This window comes from Esox lucius, chromosome 14 (assembly GCF_011004845.1).
Source record: "Esox lucius isolate fEsoLuc1 chromosome 14, fEsoLuc1.pri, whole genome shotgun sequence".
Taxonomy (NCBI): Eukaryota; Metazoa; Chordata; class Actinopteri; order Esociformes; family Esocidae; genus Esox; species Esox lucius.
Window position 1 is genome coordinate 1,097,086 of NC_047582.1, and position 9,541 is coordinate 1,106,626.

The window sequence follows — 9,541 nt, forward strand, 5'->3', positions numbered from 1 at the left end:
CAGGTCGTCATACATCTCCCAGACACATGGAGACCTCCTGCAATAGGCCACATAATGTCCAAGAGCATCCTGGGTTAAGCCTCCTCTAAAAGCAATGACTGCCCGTAAAGTAAATCTCTTTCCCTGGAGCATCAGATTGGAGGGAAATTCACTCAAAGGAAATTCTGTGGAGTTGCTTCCCAGGTCAGTGTCAATCCACATAAGTTCTCCCAGACTGTAACTGTGAGAAACTTTCCCTGCACAGAGCACTTTTTCTGAGGTATCTGGCTTGATTGCAGAGGGACACTGTGACAGACTTTGGATCGGCCTGAGGCAGGGGGACTCCGGAAGGTCAAGGCCTTCTTCCACCGCGGTCTGAAGATGAGCCATGCCAGAAGCCTGCAGTACAGCCACAGAAATACAAACAAATGCAATTTCCCTTGTGACTTGTTTGCTGAGACCACAATTCTGTGAAGAGCACTATTTTGTTAATGAAACACAAGTGCGTTTTGTCATTGACTTTTCAATGATAGTGGAAATGTGTGGCATTGTGCATCAATTTGGAGAGCACCAGACTTCAGTCGGACAGCTTTGAATATTTCGCTCATCAGTTTTGCCCTCTGTATGTAGGCCTGTGCATTCAGACCCTTTGTGGTGATGGATTTCACTAGCTGGAGGAGGTTGTTGCAATCCTCATTGCAAACAATATTTTCAAAAGTTACACTATCACAGTAAGCACAACATAAGCATTGACAAAAAGCATCAAATGCACATGTGTTCAGCACAGAGACAAAAAGCATCAAATGCACATGTGTTCAGCACAGAGATTCTTGATTTCCTGAGTTTAACAGGCTGTTGATTGTTTCCATTTTTCAACAGGTCCACTTTGAGTCTTTTCCCTCTCACAGATGGATCTGCATGGAGCCATTCAGGACACGGAGAGAGGTATGAACTCCTCTTCCTCTTTTTGGGTGGAACTGCTAAGCCTCTCCAGTTTTCAACAGCTTCTTCATCTGTTGGATGGATGTTTGTGACAGTGTCAGACTTCCCAGAGCAGGAAGCATCCACCTCTGGCCTTCCATCAATCCTGCAGGTTGTGGTGGGTAGTGGACTGACTCCTGTGTCGATCTCTGTTGCAACAGCCTCATCCTCTTCACCTTTTTCCACACTCTTTTGTTTTGCAGAAAAAACACGCATGTTGCCTTCAATGAAGGACAGATGTCGAGCAATGAATCGATCCACTCGAATAGGCAAGTGTTCATGCTTGAAAAGGCCGCGTTTGATGTTTTTAAACTCGGCTTCGACATTGGCTGAACTTGCAGTGATTTTGGAGCTCCGGAAGTGAGGGATCATTACCCCTGTCCAGAGAGGTAAGTAATTTGCAAGCCAGATTATATTTGGAATAATCTCAGGGAGGAAGTGCATATTGTCATGATCACCATTAGATGTGGCAAGTGACCTGCTCTCCTCACATATATCTGTTACCCACTGCTGCAGGTCTGTCTGTGTTTGGTCACATGGATCCACTTCTTCCAGGTCCGCACCCTCTACATCTGGAATGATGACACACTCTTCTGCAATTCTGGCTTTTAGGTATTTCTTGCACCTTTCTGAAATGAGTGGGGCTCCAGAGCTGTCACTGCCCTCTGTTTCGCTAAGAGCCACAATAGTAATGCATCTTAGTAGCTCTCTTGCATCGTCCATGGATTGTGACATGAGAAGCTGAGCTATTGACCTAACAAAGAAATCTTTAATGCGGAGTGTTTTTTTTTCAAGCAGTCCCACCGGCAGATCATCTTGATGCAGTGAGCAACATCAACCTGCACGAAACAAGGTGGGACTTTTGCTGACTGTCTACCGAGTAAGACACCACAACATTCATTGATGTAGGTCTTAAGATCAGGATGAGAAGTAAAAGCCTTGACCAAAGCTCTGAGCAAAGCCAGAGAAAAGTCACTCACAACCTCTTTTGGAGTAGGTGCACCTGCGCGTATCCATTCTGTCAGCCAATGTTTTATGGCATTAACATCATGTCTCTCTGACAGCATTTGCACCACTGGGACACTTGAGCTCTCACCCCCTGCCACAACACCCTGATAAAGGAATATATGGCCAGACTTGCCATTTGGTCTCTGTAGTTTCCTCACCACTGAGCCAGTTGCATCAAAACTCACAGTGGGGTTAGTAGATGTCTTTAATAATGTCTTGTACATATACATTTGTGTTTGGCTCCAATAGTGACAAAAAAACTTGTCTAGTCCAATGTCTTTAATGCTACCACTGTGAGGGGCACTGTATTTTAGCATCTGCAATGACAGAATAGGATCCTTGTCGCCTAATTCCAAAACATTTCTCTCCTGCTTTGCTTTGGGCAGGGTGGCCAAATTAGGCAGATGACTTGGCTCAGGATCTCCAAAATCCATCAGCTTTATTGCCTCTGATGCCCTCCATACATGGGGTTCCTTTCTACCTTCACACAGTTCTTTGGATATCTGCACACGCAAGTTACCAGACATCGGACGTTTGGAACAGCCAGTGTGCAGGGAGTCATCAGTGTTTTTAAGTGAACACCTGAACATCATTGTGCTGTTTATTTCAGGCTTTTTGTCACATTTATGTGAATTTGGCCACGACACTCCTTACAGTTGCCTCTGATTACAATATATTTGTCTGTGACTGATGGATAGACTTTGGCTCTTTTAAAAGTAAATGTGCAGGGGCATTTCACTTCTTGCCAAATGTGATGATTTATCACATGCGTCCAGATACCAGGCTTCAAAATTGTGTATTCCTTTTTTTTTGTTTTAGAGAACTTGTTTTTGTATGTCACTGTTTCAGGCATAAATTCAATCCATTTCTAAAATGGAACTTCAAAATCAAAATTGCAGCAATCTTTTGGACTGGAGGAAAGCGACCCTGGCTCAAAATCAGTGTCATCACTACTGCCACTTGTTTCATGATCACTTTCATGAGTAAACCCTAAAGCATTCCAGATGTTGTGTCTGTTTAATTTAACAAAAGTGTATAGTGCCTTTGCAGTGATCTTGTTGTCTAGCTGTTTACTAAGCTCTGTCCAGATGCTCTCATTAGGAGTAGCTATGTTGCCATTTTGGATTATGGCCTCTTTTGATGAACACAGGACTGTGAAAATGGAATCCCTGTCGACTGCTGGTTTCTTGGGCATCTGGCATAAGCAAAACATAATTACCCTCAATTATTCTGATTCCAAAAAATATCATGTACAGCATAAATTTGTTTTAATATATTACTGTATTGGTCTGAATATAATGATCATATAATATAGTAAGGATAATGTAGATGGATAATATATCTTATATTAGGACCAATATGGTAATGTTCACCCCTAGATTGTCATTTTTTATTGAACTGAAAATTCATTGCTAACACTATCACTAATTTAGCTATGAAATGTTAAATACAGTTGCACCCATGGTCGTTTTTTAATACTAAAATGAAACTTTGTGCAACTGTAAATAGCATTTCATAGCTAAATTAGTAATAGAAGTGTTATTATTGAGGTTTCTGTTCAATAACAAGGTTAGCTCTCTTGAATGTTGTACAATATTCTTGCAGCTACTAGTATTGTAACAGACAGTTTTAAAACAATGTATACTTACATTGTTCAGAAATTTGGATTAGTAACGACTTTTGTAGTTTGATTTATATCGACCTTTTCTCCACTAACTCTACACAATTTTATACAAGAGCATTCTTGAATGGAAGTGTCACTTGCCCCTAGTGGTGGGAGTGGAGTGTAGCAGATGAGACTCGTAAAAATTAAATACAATCACAAGACACTGAAGTGAGGATAATTGTTTATTGAACAAATTATGTGATGACAGAACGTCTTCGTCAATTCTACTTTTAAAGTGTGCTCACCTCGAGGATAGTTTAGCTGTTTTCTTGCCCAAAAATGCTGAAGTTACATTTAAACTACGACTTGATGGCACACGCGCACAAATCCATTTTGCTCATAGAGTAGCAGAAGATAAGAGTGACATAGGCCTAATAAAAGAAAAACATTTTATTAAACACTACAGGACTAGAAAAAACCTGATAAGAAATTGCATGATGTTCTATTAAATCATCTTTATTAGCATCTAACATTTTAGAGATTGAATAGACAAAACCGAAATAAAATGCTCATAGGCTATAGGCTACTGATTAACTACAAACCGAAATACAGAGCTTTTTTTTTGATCTTGTGACCATTGATTTATCTATTTTATTCAGTGAGCCTTGTTTGTAGCCTATAGGCCTAAATATTAATTTGATTACATTTCTGATATTTTAAAACCCAACGCGGCACAAACGAAACTTTTACCGTCACAAACCAGCACAAACGAAGCACAAACGAACTAGATTATTTTGGGTGAATTTGGAGAATGTGGGGGGGCTGGTTGACCTCAGATTGACCTAAAAAATATTATTTTAATATCTAAAATACCGAAGCAGCACAAACGAAACTTTTTACAGCACAAACCAGCACAAACGTAGCACAAACGAACGAGAGTATTTTGGGTGAATTTGGAGCATGTGGGGGGGCTGGTGACGTAATCGTCTATAATTCAATGTCGAATATTTTAAAACCCAACGCAGCACAAACAAAACTTTTACCGGCACAAACCAGCACAAACGTAGCACAAACGATCAAGACTATTTTGGGTGAATTTGGAGAATGTGGGGGGACTGGTTGACCTCAGATTGACCTAAAAATATTATGTTAATATCTAAAAAACGGAAGCAGCACAAACAAAACTTTTTACAGCACAAACCAGCACAAACGGAGCACAAACGAACGAGCAGTTTGACGACGTTTTGCGTTGGTGGGGGGGGCCAACTTCACGCAGGTTCACTCGCAGAGTGTACCCTGCTGCCTGTTTTGCTGCTGTGTCTGCCGCTTGATTTCCCTGAGCTAATACACTATTTGAATTATCTTGCCTTTGCATTTTATGATGGCTACCTTTTCGGGCAGGTCTAGGGCCTCAGCTAGTTCTCTCATCTCTGCCTCGTGTTTAATCGGTTTGTCTCCTGCTGTTCTAAACCCCGCTTTTAACCACTGTCCTAGCTCCACGTGCGCTGCGCCTACTGCGTATGCCGAATCTGTGTAAATATTTACTCTCCTTCCCTGGGCCAGTCTGAGGGCCTCTATCACTGCTCTCACTTCTGCTCTCTGGGCTGATTGCATCCCCTGGAGCCTCTCTGCTTTCAGCGTGACTAAACCCTCTGGTGTTAGTTTCACTACCGCAAAGGCCGCCCTCAGCCCGTCTTGTTCTTGTCTAAAACAGCACCCATCAGTGAAGAGGTCCTCTGCCCCTGGGAGGGGTTCTGCCTCCAGATCGGTTCGGGTCTTACTCTCCCTCACTACCTCTTGCACGCACTCATGTGGTAGCCCCGTCCCCATTCGGTCTGCCATATTTATCCCTTCATGTGTGAAAATCAAATTTGGAGCCCCGAGAATTTTGCTTAGGTGTTGTTGCCTGAGGGAAGTCATAGTGAACATCTGTGAATTTAAATACGCCACTACACTGTGTGTTGTGAGTATCTGAAGGTGATGCCCCATCACTATGTGTGCGCATTTTTGAATGAGTCTCGCTACCCCCGCTGCATGCTGTACATAAGGATGTTCCTATCTCCCCCTTTTTTCTGAAACAGGACCCCGTTCATGACTTGTCCTGTTTCAGAAACATCTAGAAAAAAGGGTTTTGTGTAGTCGGGTATGGCCAGATCAGCCGCGGTGGCTAGTTGTTGTTTCAGCAAAATGAAGGCCTGGTCGGCCGGGCAAGTCCAATTGAGAGTGGCTTTAAGTTTATGCATTCCCTGCTCTTTAACTAGCACTACCAGGGGAAAGCGCGAACCCCGGTGGTAGTCTCGTGTATCGCCATTGTCAACCCCTATGTGAGAAAGAAAAAAAATCACAAAGTTCCTCTGCTAGTGGGAGACAGAAAAAAGCGTTAGCCAGGTCAATGCAGGTGAACCATTTTTGATCAGGGGTCAAATTAGTGAGTGCTACATACGGGTTAGGTACCGGTATAGTGGGTGTGAGTAAAATGTTGTTAATAGCTCTGAGATCATGGGCCATACGGTATTTCCCTGTCCCTTTCTTCTCTACCGGGAGGATAGGCGTGTTCCACGCGGAGCCTGACTCCTCCAACACCCCTGTGGGCCACAAACCATTCAATGTCACATCCAATCCTTCCTCTGCCTCTGGTTTGTGTGGGTATTGGGGCAGCCATATGGGCTCTCCCGGTCTGATTTTAAAGGTGACCGGTGGGCAATCGGTGAGCCCCACGTCCGTGGGACCCTTGGACCACAGTGAGTCAGGTAACTCATTAAGTCTGGCTGTGGCTACAGGGTGATCCATCTTTTCCCTCCCATGATCCAGAGTTATCTCCCTTCGCTCTAAATATACCCAATATGTCCCTGGTGCCTCTAACCGATACGTCTTACAGCTGGGTGAGTACCATACGTTTGGCGCCTGAGTGAGTGTCCAATCAGTGCATTCGACCGCCCTTTTAACCATGGGCCCCAGGTCTTTTGCTTGGTGTTTAGGATGCAGGGCCAGTGACACATGCGGGACGGACTCCTCTGCCATCATGTACCACTGATCCTGCTCCTCTGTCAACTGTACATCTGTCGCTACCCCTTCAGGGCCTACATATATTAATTTAGATCCGACCTGCCACGTGTCCCCACACACTACATCCCCAAACCCCTCTCTATACACCTCATCGCCCTGCCGATCATAAAATAGGGTTACATGTGTGGGGTCTGGCGGAGGAAAGTACGGCTCGAGGAGGGAGATCCACGGCCTCCACTTGAAGTACTGGGATAAAATGCCCTGTTTGTCCGGCTTTTCCGGTATCAATAGTCCCCAGTATATCTCCGCTATTTCCCCCTTCACCGGTTGTACCAGGTACTGCCCTTTGCGTGTGGTTTCAGGTCCGCACACCGCCGATGTCCCGTCTGGTAACGTGACAGTTAGTCCATCTGGTGAACATAAGATATTAGCCCCCAGTTTTATCAACAAGTCTCTCCCCAATAAGTTCACTGGTGTGTTTGTCGACACCACATACGGATGGCTGAGGGCCTGTTAACCCAGTATCGTTTTAAGAGGAAATGTCACTGGCAAAGTCTGTCCCACTCCCTCAAACCCCACAACTTCCACTGTCTTGGAGGATAGTAGTCCTGTGGCGGGAGGGGCGGTGATGGAAAAAGTGGCACCTGTGTCAACCAGAAAGGGGAAGTCCCTCCCGTCGACATTCAGGGACAGCACAGGGTCTGCCTTTCCCCCGCTGTCCCCTCCCCTCCCTGTAGACCGTCATTCCTGGTCCAACCCTCCATCATAAGAGAGTGGGTACTGGCCAGGTGCTCTAGGTGGTGGGACGGCATGTGGGTTGGGAACTGGAGCTGCCCCTTGGTTTGGATATCCTCTGCCCCTCCCAGCGTTCCGTGGGCACTCTTTGGACCAGTGGTTCGGGTCCCCACACGTAAAACAGGCTCCGTATGGGACTTGGGCTCCTGGAGCACCTCTGCCTTCTGCCCCGCCCCCTCCCCCTACTGTAACCTCCCCTCGAAGTCCCTGGTCGATAGGGCGCGGTGAATGCCCTCTGGCCACCATGAGGTTGGGGTGCCCATGTGAGAACAGGGTATAAGTCGGGTGTGTCAGGTTCTCCCGAGCCTAGGGCTGCCATCTGTCTGTGTTTCTTTTTCCCTTCATTTAACCTCACTTTGGCTTCAACCAGCTGTAAGCGCAACAGTTTCTCTTCCAGTCCCTGTATCTGTCTGTCTTTCTCTGTCTCCTCGTCTTTAGCCCTCTGTAAATGATGCACTACATGTCTTTCCCATACGTGTGATTCACTACCCGGCAAGTCAGGATTTGCCATCATTCCCTCTTCTTATTTTCTCTGGAAGTCCCTCTAAGACCGCCCTTCTAAACCACTCCTGCTGCAGACCTCCCTTCCCCAGGTGGTGCCCTGTGTGTTTGGTCCATGCTTCTTTACATGCTTCTAGATACTGTCTAGGGTGTTGGTCTTTTTCCCAAGGTAACTTGGGAATCGGGGCCCCAGCGGGCAAGGGAAATCGTTCCCTCAGGGCCGTGGCTATGCGCCTGACCACCTGACTGAAAGGGGTGTCGTCAGGGCTCCGCCTAGTGGCAGCCCCTTTTTCTATCTCAGTCATAGCCTGGGCGGACACGGCTCGGGCGGCTACTTCCCTCCAGTCCCCCAGTGCCAACATTTGACCGGCTGTGAGTTTATCAAATTGTGCCACCCACAGTCCACTTCCCTCTCCCATCGGGGGTAATTTATCTACCAATGCCTGTTTGTCTCCCAGCCCCAATGGTTTATACCGCGGTTCGCCACCTCCCACTCTAAAGAGAGGCAGCTGAAACCCAACGCCACTAGCTTCCCCTGCTTGTGACCACGTATACATTTTATTTTTAGTCCTTTGAACCGATTCTAATGCGTCATGGTGTAGTTCTTGTTCTGGTGGGGGCGAACGCGGCAGAGGGTCTACATCTACGTCTCTCTTACTCCAATCTCCACTACTGTCTGCGTCGGGGTCTTCGTCTGAGTCATTCCATCTCCCTACTGCTTTCCCCGAGAGTAACACCCGTTCTCTATGTGAATTTCCTTTTTTCTGCTTATTTTTTGTCTTTCTCACTGTGTCACTATCGTCTGACCCCGACCTTGTGTCCTCACCTAACCTGCCTTTAGCACTGCCTGACCTTTTCTTCCTGGCCCCTTTAACCTCATCCTGTTTATTCTCTCCTAGTTTCTTCCCCTTCTCACTTCTCTCATACTAGGCGACACCGGGTTGTCTTCATATGCTGGGGGTTCTAGCTCTCCTTCCTTCCTATCCTCCTTAATTTTCTCCTCCTTTTTCTCCTTTTTCAGATGCTCTACTCCCTGACACCACACTGCAAACTTACACCATTCTTTTCTGTGTTTTTCCCATTCTTTCTCCTCATCTTTATATCTCCTTTTCTTGACCAAATTTGCTGTGTCCTTCTTGTCCCTAACTCTATCTCGATTCTTAGCACAATCCTTCTCTTCATCCCACAAAATTACATGTAATGGTCTCCTTTCATCCATCCTTAGTCCTGCCTCACTCACCACTTGTTGCAATTTCTCTTCTATCTCTTCCTTTTCTTTCTGAATTGGGTCCATCCTGCCTACAACTGTCATTACATTTGCCACCTGTATCCCCAATTTCTTCCATTTTCCCGTACCTGGACCCCACCCATCGTCATCTACTTCTCTCTCATACTCCCCGTCCATCTCCTTACTAGTGTTTATCTATATGTGAGATCCTATCTTACCCGTTATGTTCGCGGTGTCCCTATCTCCTCGGGCCGTTCACCCAACTGATTGTCAAGTCCCTTACTTACAATCTCCACCGTCCCCGTCGGGAAGTGGTCTGGGGTAGTCAACCCGAGAACAAATACCAATTGCCTCGCCCTCCTGAATTTAAACCAGTACCCCACTACGTTTTCCACAGGTTCACTATTTAGTTCATAGCCAATATGCAGATTTAGATA

General features: G+C 45.7%; 1 long non-coding RNA gene across 2 annotated transcripts; it reads left to right on the forward strand.

Annotated features, from left to right (window-relative positions):
- Positions 1 to 782: 782 nt before the first annotated feature.
- LOC114840845 lies at positions 783 to 3,778 on the forward strand. 2 transcript variants are annotated; one of them, XR_003782861.2, is made up of 6 exons: positions 783 to 1,078; positions 1,164 to 1,349; positions 1,477 to 1,572; positions 1,756 to 1,813; positions 2,025 to 2,159; positions 2,355 to 3,778. It is a non-coding gene; the product is annotated as an uncharacterized LOC114840845 (long non-coding RNA). The 2 variants fall into 2 exon arrangements; XR_003782860.2 differs by having other exon boundaries at positions 784 to 1,078; positions 1,759 to 1,813.
- Positions 3,779 to 9,541: the final 5,763 nt, after the last annotated feature.